The sequence below is a fragment of the Quercus lobata genome, chromosome 4, assembly GCF_001633185.2.
Source record: "Quercus lobata isolate SW786 chromosome 4, ValleyOak3.0 Primary Assembly, whole genome shotgun sequence".
Classification (NCBI taxonomy): domain Eukaryota; kingdom Viridiplantae; phylum Streptophyta; class Magnoliopsida; order Fagales; family Fagaceae; genus Quercus; species Quercus lobata.
The window spans coordinates 64,528,486-64,551,218 of record NC_044907.1 but is presented as its reverse complement, the minus strand read 5'-3'; the positions used below and the strand labels follow the sequence as shown (position 1 = coordinate 64,551,218).

The following is a 22,733-nucleotide window of genomic DNA, read 5'->3' as shown; positions in this document are numbered from 1 at the left end:
TATATAGTATTAAAACTATTTAGTATGAAATTAACAATAAATAATAAATTAGTAATTCTTTCAAAAAAAAATAAAATTGCACTATTATTTATTATTAAATTTATATGGATTATTATTGTGCATTTTTTATATATTATGCTTTGGCTACATTTATTATTGTAAGGGTAAAATTCTTAAGTCAAACAATGGGCCTTAGGCCCCATACAGAGTCCAGCCACAACCAAGGAGAAAATGGGGCGCCAAAAAGACTTCCAGCCCAACCATGATAAGTCCAAACTTATTTAAAAAGACGTCCGAGGAGGAATGTCTCCTTGGACGTGCCAAATATGGGCCCAGCGTGCACCCTATTCACAATGAGGAATCACTCCAAACGAATATTGGTAGTAAGGATGAGCCTCACAAAGCAGGGAGAAGGAAGAGAGTATAGGATGTCCAGAGGGAGACCACAATTGCCGCATTAAATGTAAGGAAACTACTTTTCTGACCGCATTAATATGGAGAGGACAAGCGAACAGTGCTACCTTAGCCATTGCAACTCACAGAAAGGTAGGGTAGATGTCCGATGGGACAGGCACTCAAGTGAAAGTCCAAATGATCAACAAGTATAAGGCTCTTATTACTTTAAGGAGGCTATATAAGAGAAGGGCATCCCTATGAAGAAGGGATCGGAAAAAAGAGAAGAAAAAGGGAGAGATAGAGAGAGGAAGACTATAGCTTTTAATCAGAAACAGAGGTGCACCCATGCGTCTCCTCGGACCGAACATCCAGTGAACATAAAGGAGATATTCTTACGTTCAACCTCTGCATGGCCTAAAATTAACTATCATTCACTTCGTCAAGCCCTAGTTCTGTAACCCGCTCTCTAAAAATTCATTGTCTAGGGTTCTTTGGGCCAGAATCATCTACTTGAGGGGCCTGGGCCCCAAAAACCGACCCTACAATTAGCACCGTTTGTGGGAAGAACTTGTGTCTCGATAAGTGAAACCGTAAGAAATGGAAGGATCAGGTTCGCGCCAAACTGGACTCGTAGATTCCCAACGGCAGGACAACTTTTTGAATCTCGAACGGGAGAAAGATCAAGACAAGCAGTGAGAAGGCAATGTGAACACCTCCCACACAAGCAAAAGTCGCTCAAAAGGGAAAGGTCACGCATCCCATAAGCGAAACGATCACAAGGCTTTACAGCAAGAAATTGATGACTTGAAGAAGAAGCTGCACCGATCGCAGCAAAAACGTCCTTCACCCGGCTCGGACACTAGCAGTGATGAGGACAATGAATACAGGCAAAGATTAAGAACCCCTCCAAGCGAGACTTTTTCCTATGAGGAAGAGCAACCTCGCAAACGCGGCCACAAAAGCCTATCTTACCAAGGCCTGGCCAACGATGCCATGAGCAAGGCCCTGGATCGCATCTCTCAGTCGCCTTTCACGTGTAGAATAGAGGGGGCAGAGCTTCCTCGACGGTTCCATCACCTAACCTTTGCCATATACAATGGTCGGACAGACCCAGTAGAACATATAAGCCAGTTTAATCAGAGGATGGCCGTCCATTCCAGGGACGAGGCATTGATGTGTAAGGTGTTTCCGTCCAGCTTGGGACCTATGACGATGAAATGGTTTGACGGCCTTAAGCCAAATTCCATAAATTCCTTTAAGCAGCTGACACAGGCTTTTGGTTCCCGCTTCATTACCAGCAGCAGAGTCCCTCGGCCCCTAGATTCCCTCCTATCCTTGTCCATGCGAGAAGGAGAGACACTGAAAGCCTATTCAGACAGGTACTAGGAAATGTATAATGAGATAGAGGGAAATTACGATGACATCGCCATTAGTACGTTCAAGAGGGGCCTGCCGACAGAGCATGGCTTAAGAAAGTCTCTGACTGGGAAGCCGGTCACTAGTGTGCGTCAACTCATGGATAGAATTGACAAGTACAAAAGGGTCGAGGAAGACCAGCAGACGGGGAAGGACAAAGCGAAGGTTGTCTCTCAAGAGAGGAGGGACTTCAGGTCGGACCGCATTATCAACAGTAACAGGCCGAAAAGAGATTACTCGGAACAATCTGGATCCACTAGAGCACAGGCATCCACGCTATGTTCCGAGAACCATTACACAAGATTCAAGAGGAGGTAAAGAGCGAGCCGTTCTTTCAATGGCCAAGCAGGATGGCAGGTGACCCCTCGAAGCGTAACCAGAATCTGTATTACGCGTATCACCAAGAGCCGGGTCACACCACCGATGATTGCAGGAATCTGAAAAACCATTTAGACCGGCTTGTCCGAGAAGGGAAGTTGAGGCATCTATTACATCACCCTGTGGGATGGCAGGAACAGTCAAACACCGAATCCAGACAAAGCACATTGAGGCCACCCATTGGCATAATCAATGTCATTCTTGCCGCACCTGGAAGGATCGGTTCCAATCATTTCAGAGTAATGTCAGTGGGTAGGCTCCCAGCTAAAGTGGATGACAGGGAATTCAAGAGGGCTAGAGCAATTTCCACGCCCTTAATCGGATTCTCGGATGAAGACAAACTGGGAACCTTTCAACCCCATGATGATGCCCTAGTCGTCACGCTCAGAATTGGAGGTTATAACGTGAAGAGGGTGCTAGTTGATCAAGGCAGCACCGTGGAAGTAATGTATCCCGACTTGTATAAAGGATTGAACTTAAAGCTAGAAGACCTGTTGGCATATGACTCCCCTTTGGTCAGTTTTGAAGGAAAAACTGTCACCCCGAAAGGCATGATTAGGCTGCCTGTACAAACAGATTTAGACGTGGTAGAGGTGGACTTCATTGTGGTAGACACATACTCCCCCTACACAGCCATCGTGGCTCGACCGTAGCTTCATGCATTAGGGGCTGTGTCATCAACCCGACACCAAAAAGTGAAGTATTCGTTAGGAGGTCGAGTAAAGGAAGTAATAAGGAACCAGGGGATAGCCTGACAATGCATGGTGTCAGCAATCTCACGACGACCAAATAGTGAACCCTTAACCTCAGCCGAGAACGGCTTATAGCAATTAACGACCCCGGTCCCAGCTTCGGGTAGTGGAGGACCAGCCATGGAGGTGAGTTGCGAGGATCTGGAGAAAGTACTTCTCGGATTAGACCCAGAGAGGTTTTTTCAGGTCTGCTCAGAATTACCGCCTTAAGAGAAGTTAACACTAATTGATTTTCTCAGACAGAATGTGGACATATTCGCCTGGGACGCGTACGAGGCCCCTGGGGTTGACCCAGATTTCATCTGCCATCACCTTAATGTTAACCCGGCTATAACACCTAAGAAGCAGCCTCCTCGGCGACGGTCGAAAGAACATGCAGACGCCGTGAGAGAGGAGGTCATAAAATTGAAGAAAGTGGGGGCTATCAAGGAGGTATTCTACCCCAAATGGTTAGCCAACACAATCGTGGTAAAAAAGAAGAATGGGAAATGGCAGGTCTGCGTAGATTTCACGGACCTAAATAAGGTCTGCCCGAAGGATCCCTTCCCCATGCCGCGGATAGACTTATTGGTGGATTCGACCGTCGGACACCCTCGAATGAGTTTTTTGGACACCTTCCAAGGCTACCATCAGATACCCTTGGCTGTTGAGGACCAAGAAAAAACAGCTTTTGTCACCCCGTTGGAAATTTTCATTATAAGGTGATGCCCTTTGGTTTAAAGAATGTCGGGTCGACCTACCAAAGGATGATGACCAGAATGTTTGAACAGTAGATGGGTAAGAGCATTGAAGTTTATATAGACGACATGGTGGTAAAAAGCAAATTAGTGGCCAACCACGTCAGAGACCCCGACGACATCTTTCGAATTCTGAGAAAGCACAAGCTGCAACTAAACGCGTCCAAGTGTTCATTTGGGGTGGGATCAGGGAAATTCTTAGGTTACATGGTGACCCACAGAGGCATCGAAGTTAACCCTGACCAAGTTAGAGCTATACATAGTCTGCAGCCTCCTTGGAATCCCAAAGAGGTCCAAAAGCTCACCAGCATGATTGCCGCTTTAAACCGTTTCATTTCCCATTCAACGGACAGATGCAGGCCTTTCTTCCTCCTATTGAACAAGTGGAAAGGCTTCTAGTGGACTGAAGAGTGTGCTTTAGCTTTCCAACAGCTTAAGGAATACTTCGCCCGACCACCAATTATGTCCAGTCCTGAGGCTGACAAGGTGTTGTTCGCCTACATCGCTGCAGCCTCTCATGTAGTGAGCTTAGTACTAATCCGAGAAGATAATGGCACGCAACGGCCCGTCTACTACTTAAGCAAATCACTGCACGAGGCAGAGATCCGTTACCTCCCCCTCGAAAAGGCCGTCTTGGCAATCGTACAAGCCATGCGAAAGCTCCCCCACTATTTCCAGGCACATACTATAGTTGTACTAACCCAACTTCTGCTGAGGTCCATTCTCTAGAGCGCCAACTACACGGGCAGAATTACAAAATGGGGAACAATTCTGGGCGCCTTCGACATTAGGTACATGCCTCGCACCGCTATGAAGGGTAAGGTCCTCGCAGATCTAGTAGCTGAATTTACGGAGCCCACACCAGAAGGAGGGGAAGGGTCACTAAGCCATGACGGGAAACTGATCAGCACAATCTCTCAGCAAGAGTCCAGTTGGTGGAAAGCACACATCGACGGCGCAGCCAACCAAAGGGGCTCAGGTGTGGGGCTCGTTCTGGTCTCCCCCGAAGGGATCACCATCGAAAAATCGTTAAGGCTTGGTTTCTCAGCCAAAAATAATGTCAATGATCCAGAAACTAGGTGGAAAATTCGCGAACATGTTCTTGGATTCGGGACTTATCGTGGAACAAGTAAATGGGGAGTTGGAGGCAAAGGATGAAAGAATGCAAGAGTACCTAGTCTAAGTTAAATGCTTGCAGACCCATTTTTGTCACTTCAATCTGGCGCACGTGTCTAGGAGTGGGAACACCCATGCTGATTCTCTCGCAACGCTAGCCACCTCCTCGGCTCAGCCACTTCCCCGGGTTATTCTAGTAGAAGATCTCTACCGCCCAACGACGACGAGGGCCAACAAAATACGGGTCCACAACGTCAGGGCTGGACCTAGTTGGATGGATCATCTAGTGCTGTTCTTAAAGCACGACACCTTACCAGACGATAAGAACGAGGCTGATAAGATTAGAAGGAAAGCCTCTCGATTCTGGTTGTCTGAGGACTCCAAACTGTACAGGCGCTCATTCTCAGGACTGTACTTGCTGTGTGTGCACCCAGATGCCACTGAACTCATCCTGGAGGAATTACACGAAAAAATTTGTGGAAGTCATACAGGGGGTAGGTCCCTGTCCCATAGGGCCATAACGCAGGGTTACTGGTGGCCGAGCATGTAGAAAAAGGCGCAGGAATATGTGAAGAAGTGCGACCAGTGCCAAACGTTCGCCTCGAATATACACCAGCCAGCGGAAAACTTAACCCGTTGTCCAGCCCTTGGCCATTCGCACAGTGGGGCCTAGACATCCTAGGACCATTCCCCAAAGCAGCAGGGAATAAGAGATTTCTTCTCGTCGGCACGGATTATTTCACAAAATGGGTCGAAATTAAGGCGCTGGCAAACATTAGGGATGTTGATGCCAAGAAATTTATTTGGAAAAATATCGTCACTAGATTCGGGATCCCTCACACACTGATTTCGGACAACGGTCTCCAGTTTGATAGTTAAGCTTTCAGAAGATATTGTAGTGAGTTGGGAATTACCAACAGATACTCCACACTGGCTTACTCGCAGGGCAATGGGCAGGCAGAAGCCATTAACAAAACTATAGTGAATGGGCTGAAAAAGAGGTTAGACGACGCGAAAGGGAGATGGGTTGAAGAGTTGGCCCATGTCTTGTGGATATACCGCACCACACCTCGCAGGTCCACAGGGGAAACCCCCTTTTCGATGACCTACGGGGCCGAGGCTGTTATTCCACTAGAGATAAACTTCCCAACACAAAGGACCACCGCATTTTGCCCCAGTGCCAACAACGGACTTCTGGAAAAAAGCTTGGACCTTATCGAGGAAAGAAGGGAAAGCACAATGGTCTAGCTTGCCTACTATTAGCAAAAACTCAAGCAAGGTTACGATGCCAAGGTGAAGCTAAGGCCCTTGGCGCCCAGGGATCTGGTACTGAGGAAGGTCCTGGGCACTGCAAAAAACCCTGCGTGGGGAAAACTCGAACCAAATTAGGAAGGCCCATATCGTATCACCTCTATAGCCGGCATAGGAGCCTACTTTTTGGAAGATTTGGATGAACGTGTAGTGCCACGCCCTTGAAATGTAAATAACCTGAAAAGGTACTGTTATTAATGAAAGACATAATTCTTGGCTCCATATTACTATACAGCTACTTGGACTAAGTGTTAAATAAAACCCAAGTCTTGTCTGGCTCCTTGGACCACAGGCTTGGGGGAAATTAACAACTCAACCATTTTCTCTAAGTGTTAAACAGAACTCAAGTCCTGCCTGGCTCCTCGGACCACAGGCTTGGGGGAAATTAACCTCGAAACCATTTTCACTAAGTGTTAAACAGAATTCAAGTCCTGCCTGGCTCCTCGGACCACAGGCCTAGGAGAAATTAACAATTCTACAATTTTCACTAAGTGTTAAACAGAACTCAAGTCCTGCCTGGCTCCTCGGACCACAAGCTTGGGGGAAATTAACAACTCAACCATTTTCGCTAAGTGTTAAACAGAACCCAAGTCCTGCCTGACTCCTCGGACCATAGGCTTGGGGGAAATTAATCTCGAAACCATTTTCACTAAGTGTTAAACAGAACCCAAGTCCTGCCTGGCTCCTCGGACCATAGGCTTAGGGGAAATTAACAACTCAACCATTTTCGCTAAGTGTTAAACAGAACCCAAGTCCTGCCTGGCTCCTCGGACCACAGGCTTAAGGGAAATTAACCTTGAAGCAGTCTTATCTAATTATTGACTATCATTTTTTACACATTCATTCATGCTTGGTTCTCAACAGTTAGTGACAAAATAGATATTCATTCATGATGAAAGTAGAAAAGGAAGTAGTGCAACAAAATTTAAAGGAAAATGACATCATTCATTAAAATCCAAAAGCGTTCTTTTACAAACATTAACAGAACAAAATGTAAAGGGTAAAAGAAAGCAGCTACAAATAAAGTCCTACACTACTTTCATAAGTCTTAACCCTGAGTAGGCTTAGGTTAATCATCTTCTACCTGAGGTCCCGGAACAGCTTCCTTAGCTTGCGCGACAACATCCCTGATTGAGAGACTGTCCTCGGGCGAATTGTCCTTTGCGGCCGGCTGCGTGTCCTCAGCTTCAGGCATATGGGAGTCCGAAGTTAAGGCCTTCGTAGGGAGAGGCTCCTCAGGAGCAACCGAGTCCGGAATCTCACGAATATCTTCTGGAAGAAAGATATTCTCAACTTTTCGGAGATCGGAGTCTGCTGGAACTGCCGCCCGATCCAAGGCTACACCCCAAGACATAGTGATGTAATCCCTGCATACGGCGGCCACCTCCTCAGTCAGCCTAATCTCGGTATCCCTGACTCCACGATCATATGAGGTCGCCACTGCTTTCTCGGCCGCCTCCCTGGCCACGCGAGCCGCCTCTTTGACCTTTGCTAGCTCGACCTTGAGATCTGAGACCGCCTGCTTCCCTGTCGCGAGTTTTGCCTCGGACTGATGGAGCTGTTGGCGCAAATCCTGAGCCTACTTGGTAGTGTTTTTAAGTCCGGCCTCGACGCTCGCACGACCCTTTTGCTCCTCCTTCACTTCACTGCTCAGGCGATCCTTTTCTTGCCTAAGGGCGCCGGCAGCCTTCTCAGCAGCGAGGCGGGACTGAGCCTCATTGTGCAGGTCCTTGCGAGCCTTCTTGGCCCACTCCTCGGCAACAAAAATTTATTGAGTGACTTGTGCCAAAAAAATTAGAGGCCTAATTAAAAGAAAATGATGAATAAACAAATACGAAATAAGAAAACAAGATAGGAGAAGTCTTCACTTACCATAGCCATGTCTCTTTTCAGCGACATGAAAAGGTCTGGTTACCGAGTAGCCCGAAGACCCTCCATATCGCGAGGCAAAAGGAGGGGCTGTTGTAGGGCCTCAGCCAGGAATGACGCCTGCCCTCGTTGGGACTCCCATAGAGTCGCGTCCCAGGAAATCGGAGCGCCGTCCAACTCGAGCCATGGCGACCAGGTTCGCTGTTCCATCTGAATAGCCGCCTCGTCTTGGCTGTCAACGGACCTAGTCCTCTTCTCCTTGGGCTCTTTGCCCTTCTTCTGGTGCTTGGCCTTCTCAGGGCCAACCTCGCCCTTCTCCAATTCTTCCACGGGCCTCTTCCGCCTCAAATTGGGCATAGGCTGTAGTGCTGCATCAGACAGGGGAGGAAGGGGATGAGGAACATTGGAGGTAGCCTATTCCTTTGGGGCATCCTTGGAAGACTGCCTCTTATTTCTGTTAGAAAGGAGGCCCCTGAGACCAGACCTTGGTTTCAGATCCAAACCAAGATTGGGGGCTACCGAGGCACGGTCTAAATCTGAATCAGAGTTCGAGAGCTCTACTGGCCTGGCCGACATCTCTTCCTCCTCGACAAAGTGGAACTGGTCTATCTGATCTTCGAGAGACGAGTGCGATGAACCAGCTTCTTCCCCTGGGATAACTGTTGCGGAAAGAGCACACTGAGTAGGCAGTTGGACGGGAGTAGGTCTCTCGAACCAAGAAATCCTGGTATGGAGACGTCGATGCGTGCTAATCGCGGACTACCAGCCCTGATGGCTTGACCAACGTCCACTAGAGCGCGCGAAAGGGGCTCGTAGTCCAAGATTAGAGGAGCAGCCCATAGTTGCCCGTTGGCGCTCACGAAGATTTTAGACCTCAGGAGGAAATTGAGTGCTGGGAGGTTGACCAAACTTAGTTGAGGAGTCGTTCGCTCCTTGTCTGCGAAGCCCAAAGGAAGGGTTACGTTAGTCCGAGGAGGCAAATAAGCAAAACCAAAACTGAAACAAAGGAAAGAAAACTTAAGGCTAAGGTCCCCTCCAGGGGATCTAATTCTACGGTACCCCATCTGGTGTTCCTGCCTTGATCAGGTAGTGAATACCGTCGTGCCATGGTCCGGAAACGATCAAAAGGTCGTCCTTCAAGCCTTTGTTGGACTTGGGAAGGTAGGATATCAACCTCACCTCGTCGGACCTGGATTTTGGGTAATATGACTCGCCGAGGCTATGTCATTCATATAGATGAACCACGTCGTGCCATGAAAGGCCGAGGTTCATCTGATCGTTCAAGGCATCTATGCACCCCAGGATCCGGAACATGTTCGCGGCGCACTGGTGGGGGGTCAACCTATGACCACGCAAATAATCCCTAGTTATCCTTCCCATAGGGATCGTCATTCCTCCTTCCACAAAGGCTATCATTGGAATGATGACCTGCCCCATCTTTCTCTTGATCAAGATTTCCTCCAAAGAGCAATACTCTAGACCTACTTCCGACGGAATACGGTACTTAGCTCTGAAGCCTTCCATACCGGCCGGAGAGTCTACCATTTTCTCAAGCTTACCCATCCCCCTAATCCTAGGTGACGCGAAGACAATTTACTTAAGGAAGGACGTCGGGAAAGGCAACGGAAAGGAAATGAGCACTTACGGGTGAGGAACTCGCTAGGAATCTTCAAAGGAATGTCTATGGAGGTTTGAACGCTTTGAAAGAGAAGGTGCTGGACTGCTCTGGGTGCTTGAATGCTTTTCTAAAAAATGGGAGTAAGTTCCTTTAAAAAATCTTATATACCCAAGAGAAGCTAAATGGACTTACTCCCGCCCAGAGAAATGGAAAGAATCTCAACCGTTGATCTGGTGCCCCACCGTTGGATTGAAAGGATATAAAGCTGCTAAGCGCAGTAATTAGCGTCTTGTGGGTTACGAAACGCCTTTAGCAATAATGAAGCACGTGGGGAGCATACCTCCGCACGAGTGAAGTAGGAATCCACAATAACTAACCCTATGAATGTCAAAATCCCGCCTTTTCTCCTCGGATGAGAGAGAAAGAACCGGAATTTTGAGAGGCTATTGTAAGGGTAAAATTCCTAAGTCAAACAATGGGCCTTGGGCCCCATACAGAGTCCAGCCACAACCAAGGAGAAAATGGGGCGCCAAAAAGACTTCCAGCCCAACCATGATAAGTCCAAACTTATTTAAAAAGATGTCCAAGGAGGAATGTCTCCTCGGATGTGCCAAATATGGGCCCAGCGTGCATCCTATCCACAATGAGGAATCACTCCAAATGAATATTGGTGGTAAGGATGAGCCTCACAAAGTAGGGAGAAGGAAGATAGTATAGGATGTCTACAGGGAGACCACAACTACCGCATTAAATATAAGGAAACTACTTTTCTGGCTGCATTAATGTGGAGAGGACAGGCGAACGGTGTTACCTTGGCCATTGCAACTCACAGAAAGGTAGGGTGGATTTCCGATGGGATAGGCACTCAAGTGAAGGTCCAGATGATCAACAAGTGTAAGGCTCTTATTACTTTAAGGAGGCTATATAAGAGAAGGGCATCCCTATGAAGAAGGGATCGGAAAAAAGAGAAGAAAAAGGGAGAGATAGAGAGAGGAAGACTATAGCTTTTAATCAGAAACAGAGGTGCACCCATACGTCTCCTCAGACCAAACATCCAGTGAACATAAAGGAGATATTCTTACGTTCAACCTCTGCATGGCCTAAAATTAACTATCATTCACTTCATCAAGCCCTAGTTCTGTAACCCGCTCTCTACAAATTCATTGTCTAGGGTTCTTTGGGCCAGAATCATCTACTTGCAGGGCCTAGGCCCCAAAAACCGACCCTACAATTATATATTATTATTATTTATTTATATGATCAGTATGGCTAATAACATGTTACTTAGCTCTTTTCCTCTGTATCAAAGTTCATGAAATAGGAGCAATTGCATTAGTGGTCTAAAATACAAAAAGTACAATAATTTACACAATATAACATAAAAAACACACGCATCAGACCTTGTAAAACTTTGTAAATATCCAAAATTGCCACAGTAACCATGCACATCTTATTAGAGCAATTGTATTAGTGCGTGTAAAATACAAAAAGTGCAAAAATTTACAAAACATAGCATGAAATAGACACGTATCAAAGCTTGCAAAGGTTTGTAAATATCCAAACTTGCTATAGTAACCGTGTATATATCCAAAGCTTTGCATTTTTTTTAATATTTTTTTCTCTAACTTCTCAAGTTACATTTTCTCTCTTATCCATCAACTCCATCTCTTCTCTACCTGACTCTATTCCATCTCTAGCACCTCCATACCAATCATCAAATCTAGATAATTCATCAAAATCATCAAACAAATCCTAGATCTAGATCTTAACTCATCAAACCCATATGGTTTTCTTAAATCTAAATCTTAAACTCATTAAACCCATTTACAAAACCGTATCATCAAACCCATATACAAATATATGTGAATCATCAAAGAAGAAGAAGAAGAAGCAGTGGCTATAGCAGTAGCAAAAAAAAAAAAAAAAATTGACAGCGACAACAGCAAAAGAAGAAGCAATGGCAGCAGTAGATGAAGGAAATGGAGCTCCAGCCATGGAGGTTTGCTTCTGTGGTGGTCATGTAAGCTTCGGCCATGACAATAGAGGTCCAGCCATGGAATTTATGTGGTGGTCAGAAGAGAAGAGAGTTGAGAGATGAAAGAGAACGTTTGAGAGATGAGAGATAACGTGAGAGAGATGACAGAGAATGTGAGAAGAAATAAAGGTAATAATAATAATAATAATAATAAATGAATAAAAATGATTATTTAAATAAAAAAGTGTGTATAATAGATAGTTTGACATGAGTGTTTTGTAAAAGTGGCAGGGTAAAATAGAAAAAGTAAGTTCTTTGCTAAAATAGAAGGAAAATTTTACACATGCTAATCATAATGCTCTTATGCAGTATAAAATACATGGTTTTAAAAATGGACCGACTGGTTTGACCGATTCAATCGAAATTGGACACTAATCCGATCCGATTGCTTAAAAAAATCGAAAATGTCCCAAAAAGTAAAATTAACCGGAATCGGACAGTTTGACCAGAGAAACCGCCAACTGGGACGACTTGACCAGTTATGGACCGGTTTGCTTAAAACACCAAAATGCAGCAATTTTGACTAGATAGTAATGATCTGAACAACAAAGCAATCGATCATGACCATCCTTCGCTATTGAAAAAGAAAAAGAATAGAAAAAAAGAGTAGTTGAGGAGAGGGATTCTTCAATGGAGGCCGAGGCACCATCTGGCTATCTGAGCACACACAAGCATGTCAACCAAGACAACTTAGACAAGTCTTAAAAAAAAGAAAGAGAAGAAGCAGATCTAAGTTGAGAAAGAAGGGAGAAATAAACTTTAATAAAAGAAGTGGGACGACTGAAAGGTATTTGGCGAAAATAAGGGGAAAATTGCAAACTAACACCAATCCCTAAATAATTTTGTTAGTTAGCATCGTTTCCAAACTATTTAGGAAACTAACATCTCAATTGTGTAAAGCTTGATTTTGGTGTGCTAAATCGAGAATAAACAACTCGATTTCAAGTGGAACTCGATTCTTAAAAACTCGAGTTCTTCTCCAACCCAGACACCCAACCCAGAAACACCGAAGATACCCAACCCAGAACTCAAGTCCCTGATCTCAAGAGCAAAGCAAAAAACCAAAACCTTAAAATAACGATCTTGGAATCGAAGCAAAAAAACCCAAACCCAAAAATCACGATCTCGGCCCTAGGTTTGACGATATCGGCACTGGAGCTGCTTAAGTTTTACGATCTTAGCTTCGGTTTGACGATCTTAACACCGGAGTGGCTTAGGTTTGACAATCTCGACACCAGAGCTTGGATTTGTTGATCTCAGCACCAAGGGTTTGTTGATCTGGGTTGTGTTTTCTAGTTCATTCTCTGGGTTGTGTTTTCCAATTCGTTTTTTGTGTTGTGTTCTTTGAGTTGGTTTGCGGTGGGAAATGGGTTTGAAGAAACTTGAGTCTTATAGACTCAAGTTCCACATCAAACTCGATTGTAAACAACTTAATTTGCTACGTTGATCTTGAGCCTTGAAGACTCGAGATGCTAGTTTCCTAAATAGTTTGGAAATGTTGCTAACTAACGAAATTATTTGAGAAATAAGGTTAGATTGCAATTTTTCCCCGAAAATAAGGTAGGTTGGAAAGTGGGGTAGGTGGGGTATTAAATGGTAAATTATTAGAGGTTTTTGTTTTTTGTTTTTTTCAATGTTGTCTTGTAGTTATATACTAGTGTCGTTCTTTTGGGGGTGTGTTTTTTGCTCATGGGCTTCTGGCAACTTTTGGGCTATTAAAGCTCAAACAAAAAAAAAAAAAAAAAAAACCTTATATACGGTTTGAAAAAACTTAGGAGGCAATAAAAACTTCGTTTGAAAGAAAATGTTGAATTCTAAAACAATTCATCAATAAGATGATGCAACCCTGGCTTTCAAAAAGAGAAATGCTAGGACCACACTATTTTACATAATTTTGATTACAACTCGTCATGTAGCAAGTTGTGAGTAGTAGATATGTGGTGGTGGGTTCCTACCTTTATTATTCACAACTCGTCACATGACAAATTGTGGTCAAAGTTGTATAAAATGGTGCGGTTCTAGCATTCCTCTTAAAAAAAAAAAAAAAAAAAAAAAAAGAAAAAGAAAAGAAAGAAAGTTGACAGTGAAAACCTGGATATAAACGTCAAACACACGCTTCCCGAGACTTTTCCAAGTGTTATTGTCGGGAAAGGCTGATTCTGCAAACTGAAGGTTCATTGTGTAGTTTCCATTCTGGAGCCCTAAGCCATAGTATCTTAATGATGAAGCAGACGGCCTAGCTGTTTGGTACAGCTCTGACCCAAATGCATTCGTGAATATTGTGAAATTAGACAGTGATGTTTCCACTGGCACAATAGCTGCCCAAAAAATATCCAACATTGCTAACTGCCCATCTGTTTGAGTTAGTAACATAATATGTAGCTGGACCAAGAGTCTCATTGTCCCTCTCATACAGAGTTTGAGTAGAAGTTGTAAGCTGAGGACCACCGCACTTAATTGCAAACTCAGAATCTGAAATTCATATGAAAGAAATACTTATCGATATGTAGGCTCAGGAAAGGTGAAAAATTTACACGGTCACATCATGCATATACTAACGTGTACTGTTCATAAGCATGTTATGTATTTCAATACCCGACATGCTTGAATTTAGAATTCAAATTTATGTCTAATAGTCTAATACAAAGTTTGGTGCATTTTAATATTAAAATGATTACATAAATTAATTAAATAATAAGTTAGCCAATATAAATGAAATAAGAGTGAAAGTTTCATGTGATTAATGGATCATAAGTGAGGTGTTAATATTTTAGTAAAAAACTGAATTCTACGTTGATAAGAAGAGACTAGAGAAAGTCCTTATGTGTACTATGAGTAATTAATCTGTACTCACGGAGTATAATAATGTGGTACTCATTCCTCTCATATAATAGTAAGTCTCACTAATTAAATTTATTATAAGATCTACATGTAAGAGGAGAGAATGCAATGTTGTTGTACTCCATGAATACCTAATGATTTTCCTTGTACTGTAGTTATGTATTTACTACAAATATTTGAAGCTGGATCACTTGCTTTCTTTTTAGAAAGACCTACTATAGAGTAGAATATTCTCCTTATTTGGCATTAGTATACGCTATTCGTCCTCTGTGATGCAGTTCTATGGCAGAGTGCAAACCATGGAGCACTACCTTAAGTGCTAAGTCACAACTCTCTGCCCTTGAGGGTCATCCCCTTCAAGGTCCAACTAAATATTGTTTCCTATTTGATTCTTTATAGTACCTGACTTTAACTCATCTAGTCATTGCCTTTGTAGTTCATCATGTTACTTGAGTAACCGCCCACCTCGTACTTACCACAATGAAGTGCATTCTGCGCTATCTTGAAAGAACAATGAAACTTGGTTTGGCTTTCCTCGTACTGTTCATGGTAGTTTAGCTCTTCATGCCTTCTTTGACACTGACTTGACTGATTGTCTTAACACTCGGCACTTCATTTCTGGTTTTTGTGTTTTCCTGGACCTCAACTTGATCCATGGGATGTCAAGAAACCACCTACAGTGTCTTGCTCAAGTGCTCAATCTGACAATCAGTCACTACCTCAAGTTTACGCTGAAATCATCTGGATAACACACCTTTGCGAGCTCCATGCTCCTATCATCTTGCCTGTCAAAACTCTACTTTGACAACCTTAATTAGCAATACCTACATGGCATCCAGCCCCATTTTTCATGCTCACACCAAGCACATTGATCTTGGTTGTCACTTCATTCATAAATTTTTCCTATCTGACAGTCATAATGTTTAGTATCTTCCCTCCAACGATAAAACTGCAAATCTTTTCACTAAGGGGCTTCACAAGCATTAGTATGAGCTTTTGAATTCCATACTTATCCTCCCTAGATGGCTGAGATTACGTGGGGATGTTAGGCAGCCCCATGATTGATGTTTTGTTACATACATTTAGGCCTCTATTTAGGCTCTTATTTGTACCTAAATTCATGCACATCCCTCATACCTTATAAGTAATGTGTATTTGCCCCAAAGAATATATCTGTATATACAAGTAATGAGTATTTATTCCCTAGTTGAGATAATTACAAGTATACAAAAATACTCAAACTTACAATACTTAAAAATTCCAGAGCCTTGATAGCAAGGAAAGCTTCGTTGGAGACAGTTTAATCCTGAGGGCAAAGCACTAAAAACAGAAGAGAAACACACTAGTTATTCAAACCGCTATATCTGATTGATACATATATTCTTATTGGGATTAAGATTTCACCCCTGTAATGGAAAATGGTCCCTTAGTGATATCTACTACCTATAATAAAAAGAGTGAAGAGGCATATGAATAGTGTTTTGGTTAAAATGATTCTGGTGAGTCAGTCTATACACACCGTTTAGTGTTTTGTTGTGCAAACATTTTGTTGAGCCAAAACGGTTCATTTGGAGAGAACAATAAAACTCATTGAAGAGATTGGAATTATATGGAGGGAATAGCAAATCTCGGGGAAACGGTACTTTTATGTTCATTACGACACAAGTTTTGTATTAGGAAAGAACCAATTGCTGCACTGCACAGAAACCAAAGCCAAACAGAATCTCTCTCTAAGTTTCAAAGAAATTCCTCTGCTGGAGAACTTCTAGGCCCACTGATCCAAAACACCACCGTAGCTGTCTGTCCATAGTCTATTAAACCCATAACTGGAGATGCAAAGAGAGAGGGAGGGAGGAGAAAGAGGAGGGGAGGGAGATGAACGATTCAAATTTTTTATTTTTAAGACTTGTAATCAAACTTTTGTTCTAATATCGAATACGTATTTCAGTTTTTTAAAAGCTAATGTAGAGCATGCCACATCACCAATTTGTAAAATTTTGTAAAATAGTTTGTGACTGTAGCGTTACTCTTAACTTTTTTTATTAACAACACACTTTTAATTTTACCAATGTCTATCTTTTAGGCCTTGTTTAATTGGGGTGATTTTAAGAGGGATGGAAAAGGGGGAGAGGAAAGCGGAGAGAAAATGATATTTTGAGATGTTTGGTTGGAGAAGAAATGAGAGGGATTTTGATGGGGACAGGCCATTTTCTCTCTAGGCCCACCAAAATGCATTCCAAAAAAGGGAGAACATGCAGGCGAAAATGGGTTCTTAAATAGAATGACACAAATTCCCTCACAAGAATAACCGAGTCATGGCTGTGTTAAGGACGAGTCATAGCAAGTTTCATGCCATGTTGAAGCCATAAGACCCATAAATCGCCATCGTATATCCCTCGATCACAATAGACCAACCATTCGTTGGATTTACGGACATCACCTTCATTCACGCCGCTCAACCTCTGAGAATGGTCCTCCACTTGCATCATCGTCCTCTACAATCACCAATCTGGAGCTACAATCACCAGATCTACAAATGGTGTTTGAAACTTTGAATGTCGTTTCTTTGAAGAGGGTTTCTTAGTTTCTTTTTAGAAATATTGCGTGGGTTTTTATTTTATTTAGTTTGTGCATGTTTTTATTTGGTGTGTGGATTTTATTTTATTTTATTTATAGGTTGTGCGTCAATTTTTTTAATAAAAAAATTTGTTAGTTTTTAGACCCCCGATACGCACAATGTTTAACCTAATTTTATTGCCAAGTGGTTACTTAAGTCAATTATGAAGGTATTAGGTTAAACGTTCATTATACATATGATGCAGTAAAAAAGTAAATAAGACACAGATATGATGACCTAAGAAAACTAATGAAACAAATCGGTTTCAAGGTAAAACCTAGGGAGAACCATCCTAAGAAGAACAACCCACTTTATCAAATAGAAGTTTTCAGTCGAGAATATTGAATTCATAGTAAACTTAACTATGATTATCAAACCTAGCTCTGAAACTCTCAAACTTCTTTAATGTGGACCTCCTCCAACATGAACCTCTTGTTCATTCCTTTGATCTTTATTATGCTTGATATCTGAAACTTGGGCTGCAACTTTGTTCTACTGGTATTGAAATTCTAAACGTTTAATGGACTGTTGGGCTTTATTAAAAATTTTGTAGATCGCATCTCGATCGGTCATGCCAGCCTGATTTTCAATTTTCTGAACCTACAGCTTTGTATGTTCTTGAATTTTTACTTGTAGCACTTTGAGCAATGTCTAATATACTTCATAGACACTAAGATCTCTTCCTAGACAAGTTTATGTACATGGTTTGCCAACAAACAACTCATTTAGAACCGAAACTTTTATATCTAAATATTTAGAATCTAACAAAATTAATTCTAGCCTTTTATGAAAATTTATGTATACGGGTATTAGGGTAAATTTATATAAACCATATTTTTCATCCACTCACTTTTCTCCTTAATCAAATAAATGAGTTTGTCATCCCTCTACTGTTCTATCCTCCCAACCAAACATACATTAGAGAAAACTAAAATCTCTTCTATCCTTACACTTTTCCATCTCCTCTCATTTTCTATCCTCCCACTTTTCTATCTTTCCAATGAAATCTACATGGCCACACATGCCTTATCTTTCTAAGCATACAAAAAAACCTTCCCAATTCCTACATGGTTACACATTCTCCCTTCTCTTTCTCTTCCTCACAAATATCTTCTTCTTTGCTCCCATTGCATTGTGTTTTAGGTTTTTAAATGTTGGACATTAAAATTATCTTATTTTGTTTGTACTTAATTGCTTGCATGTTTGGATGACCATTACATTGTTGTTTTTTTTTTTCATTTTTGCCATTTTTAAATGGTTATCTTGTGTTTGAACAAGTTGCATTCATGTATATCATTACACGTTTACTTGACCGCATTGTACTAGTTACTTTCACCTTAGCTTATTCCACTTGACTTAAACTGTAGGGTCTAATGCATGTTGTACAAATGTTTTAGGAAAAAGGTTGATAGTTTTCAAGTATGCAATAGTTCCTTAGTTTAGGTGTTGTTTCCAACTCTCATTTAAGTTTGGAGTATCTTGGAGGGGAGATTTTAACCATCACATTCTTCACCATATTAGAGTATTAGAGATTGGATTTGTTTTGGAAACCATTTGGAGAAAAATCACAAATCCATGCAGATTTGGTGGCATACTGTTGGCTGTCTCAATGCGTGTACTCTGATACTAGGTGAAGAAAGGACTTGACGAAGTTGATTGCTAGCTAAAGCTTGGAAGGCTCAAGAACTCAGGGGGATATAAGTTTGGTGGGTTTATAGTCATTCTTGTATTGAAACTACTTACTATTGGAGATTCAGCGGCAACACTGTGAGGGAGATTTTTTGGCCCAAGTTCTCGGGTTTTCCTCTATGTAAACATTTTTTGGTGTTTATATGTAATTTGTTTTATTTTTTGCATTTTCATATTTCTCTCTATATGTTGTAGTTCATATTTGTATATGCTTGCAATATGAAATTTGGAATACTTGTATTGGACAACAAATTGCTAGTTTAGGACTAAAAGTGATTAGACCGTAAAACTTGATTTTGGGGGTATAAACTTTTTCTAGGTTCTAAACATTTCATCGAAGTATTGAACATTAATTCTTTCTGATGTAGGAAACCCCAATTATTATTGATAACTCAACTGCAATAAAATAAGATACTAATAACCTATTAGGACCTAAAATAAAAACATTGACTAGTAAAAGTACAAATGTACAATTGACTTGCTAAATTAAATAAAACTAAACAAAAATAATTAGTTCCTTGTTGTTCCCGCGTCACCAGGGTGTGGTCAAAGAGAACAATCCGATTTTTTTCTCTCCCCCTACAAGCATACACAGTTTTTAGGAGTTTCAACGAAGGCAGAGCCTACCGTCTTGGCCAAAAGTCATTGAGGTGAAGATCAAGTGTTTCAAGATTTTTTATTTGCTTTCTGTATGGAAGCTTCAAAGGTACGTGGTTTTTTATCATTTTTTTTTTTTTTTTTTTGAGAAGGATCTGATTTTTTATCTAGAATAGTCGGAGACCCGCGTTGCGCGTGATAAATTTTTTAAAGTTATCTCATAAATATATAATTTCTTTTATTATTATTATTGTTTTAGTATAGTTTGTGTAACTTATGTAAAATTCTTATATGATAAAATTATCCAAATTATGCTATGTAATAGAATAATATTATATTCTCTATAATGCAATAGAATAACATTTAACAATAAGAGAGAACAAAAAAGAAAAAATAAAAAAGAAAAAAAAAACTCAAAACACAAAACTAAATTGTATCAACTCAAAGTAGAGTTCTTAAAAAGTCAAAAAATTAATAACCTAAAGCAGAGATGCAAGAAAAATAAAAAAATCCACAAAAAAATTGAGAGAGAGAATTTTTTTTTAATTTTTTTTTTTTTTGTGAGAGAAAATTATGCATAGAAATTAGAATAGAAAAGATAATGAAAATTTTATAATAAGATGATAAGAATAATAAGAAAAAAAATAAATGAAGATAAAGAGTGATATTAAGGCAAATGGTAGTGGGGAGATGAAAATGTAAAAGGAATAAGAAATGTTGGAGAAAGTGTAAATGTTAAAAAAAAATGAGTACGATTTTATAAGAAAAATTTTATTTATTTGTATTTAATTAAAACTATATATATATATATATATATATATATTTTGCAACATGAAAAATGATAAGCCCTATCCATATAACTAAATTAAAGTTACTTTATGATGTTGAGTTAACAAAACGAATTGGTGGTTACTAGAAAGCTAAGCATTTAAAAAAATAAATAAATCTAAGCATTTAAAAAAAAAAAAATAATAAACCTAAAAGCTGAACATGAATTATCTTGTTTTATTACTTGTCATTTGGGTGAGATTGAAGCCTCATATAAATTAATGGAGCCTTGTTAGACCTATCAACCATTATAGCTCTAAAGAATACTAATAACAAAAACTTAGCATAAATCAGTACTTAATCTTTGTAAGTCAAGAAGCTACACATACAATCCAACGTACATCGTTACCCAACAATGTTTCAACTCACCACACAAAAAAGTAATCATGCAAATGAACTTTGAAATATCCATTTGGTGTTATGATCAATGGTACATAGCTTTCAGGAAAAAATATGTAGTAATAGTAAATTAAATAACAATATTATTCAACTACTCAAATTTATCACGATATGAGAAGAACATGAATGCATTATAGACCCCTTTGTTCCTTATGACCCATACAAAATTTAAACTATTGGAATTAAGAAGAAATAGATTTCTAAATATATAAATAGAATAGTTTTTGTTAGAAGTCAATCACTACACATGAGGAGAGAAAAAAAAAAAAAATCAAATGAAAAGATAACTAACCAAGTCTAAAAGGAATTTCATAGAACAAATGTCATGTTGTACAAAAATAACATATATAGAACAACTAAATAGATGAATATAAAGCAACCCAAACTAAGAATTTAAAGAAAAACACATATAATAAAATTAACAATTAAAGAGAAAAAAACTTAAATCACAAAACTAAATCACATCAGCTTAATATAAAGTTCTAAAGAACATAACAATTTATCAACCTAAAGCAGAGATGCAAGAAAAATAAAAAATCCACCAAAAAATTGAGAGAGAGAGAGAGAGAGAGTCTTTTTTGTGAGGGAAATGTATGTAAAGAATGACAGAGAGAATAACAAGTTTATAGTAAGAGGGTGTAAATAAAAAAGGACAAAAAAAGGAAGATGAAGGAAAAGATAAAGAGTGATATTAAGGTAGAGGGTAGGACGGAGATGAAAAGAGAAGGTAGAGGTTTGTGGGGGAGATGAAAAAGTGAGGGATAGAGAAAGATTGGAGAAAGTGTAAATATTTTTTAAAAAATGAGTAAGTGTTAAAAAAATTATAGGAAAATTGGAAAGAAAAATGATAATGACGTGGATATTGATGTGGCTCAACTGAAGTGTAGCAATAATAAATGTTATGGTTTAGCTTTTAGATATATATAAATGTTAAGATTCATATAAAATTGTCACTTGTGACTATTGCAAAACTTCGTTTTTATTCCACTGTACATGATATATATATACATATATATATATATATATATATGTATATATGAGATAAATATGTCTATCCAACAAATTCAACTATATAAATATAGCACGGATAGAATTGAACTTTCTAGTGTGAAGTTGTTGGCAACTAGATTACTGCAAAGTATACGTTTTCATCATCAGTGAAAGAGAATGGAAGCCAATTTTCATAATTCTAGTTTTTTTTTTTTTTTTAATGATTGTTAGAAAAAATAAAAAGTCAAGAACTGTAAGTTATAGAATGTTGGAAAATTAAATAATGTATGTAGAGAAAATTCAAATACCGTACACAAACAATGAAGTAAACAATAGCAAACATACAGCTGTAAATTTTGTTGGTTGACCCAAGAAGAAAAACTTCCGACCAAATAATTGTAAGACAAGTCACTGCAAGTATAACATAATAAGGATGTTAGGTACATGATTTTACGTAAACAATGCCATGTTCTGCACTAAATGGGTATTAGCCAAATCCAAAACATCTAATTTATGTTCCAAAAACAAAAAAGCAGCTTCAAATTTCACACATTTCTAATAATGTCATACTTGTCTATGTCGTCAGCTACGCGTGGGAATCCATATATACATAACGTTAAGTAATTTTAGTAAGTAGACAAATCAGTTTTAAAAAAGGGATTCAATAGCAACTAAGTGGCAATCAAAATTACTTTTTCTGTAAAGGGTAAATTATATTTTTAGTCCCTGAAATTTGGTGTAAGTTCAATTTTGGTCCTTAAGTTCTAAAAGTTTGTATTTTGGTCAATGAAATTTCAAAAAGGAAATAATTTATTCCCATTAACAATCAATTGTGAAGCCTTATACATTCAATTAACCAAAAAAAAAAAGGAATTGGCTCTTTGCACTTTGCTGTCAAAAGGCATCTGCAGTTGGATAATTGAATTTCGCAATTCACCTTCCCTGATAGCAGGGAATGAAATGTTTCTACTCTATTTCAATTATTTGATACCCAAGCAATACGAAAACTAAGCAGAATTCACATTTCTGCTCAACCAAAAGAGGATAAAGTCATCTGAACCCCGAATTCAAATGGTGAAGGTAGTTTTTAATCGGCATATCTAGTAGATCAAAGCTCTAGATTTTCAGATAGCAACATTTTCAG

General features: G+C 39.9%; 1 pseudogene; it reads right to left on the bottom strand.

The window, feature by feature from the left end:
• Window positions 1-22,733, bottom strand: part of LOC115985594 — a 42,063-nt pseudogene that overhangs the window by 4,837 nt on the left and 14,493 nt on the right.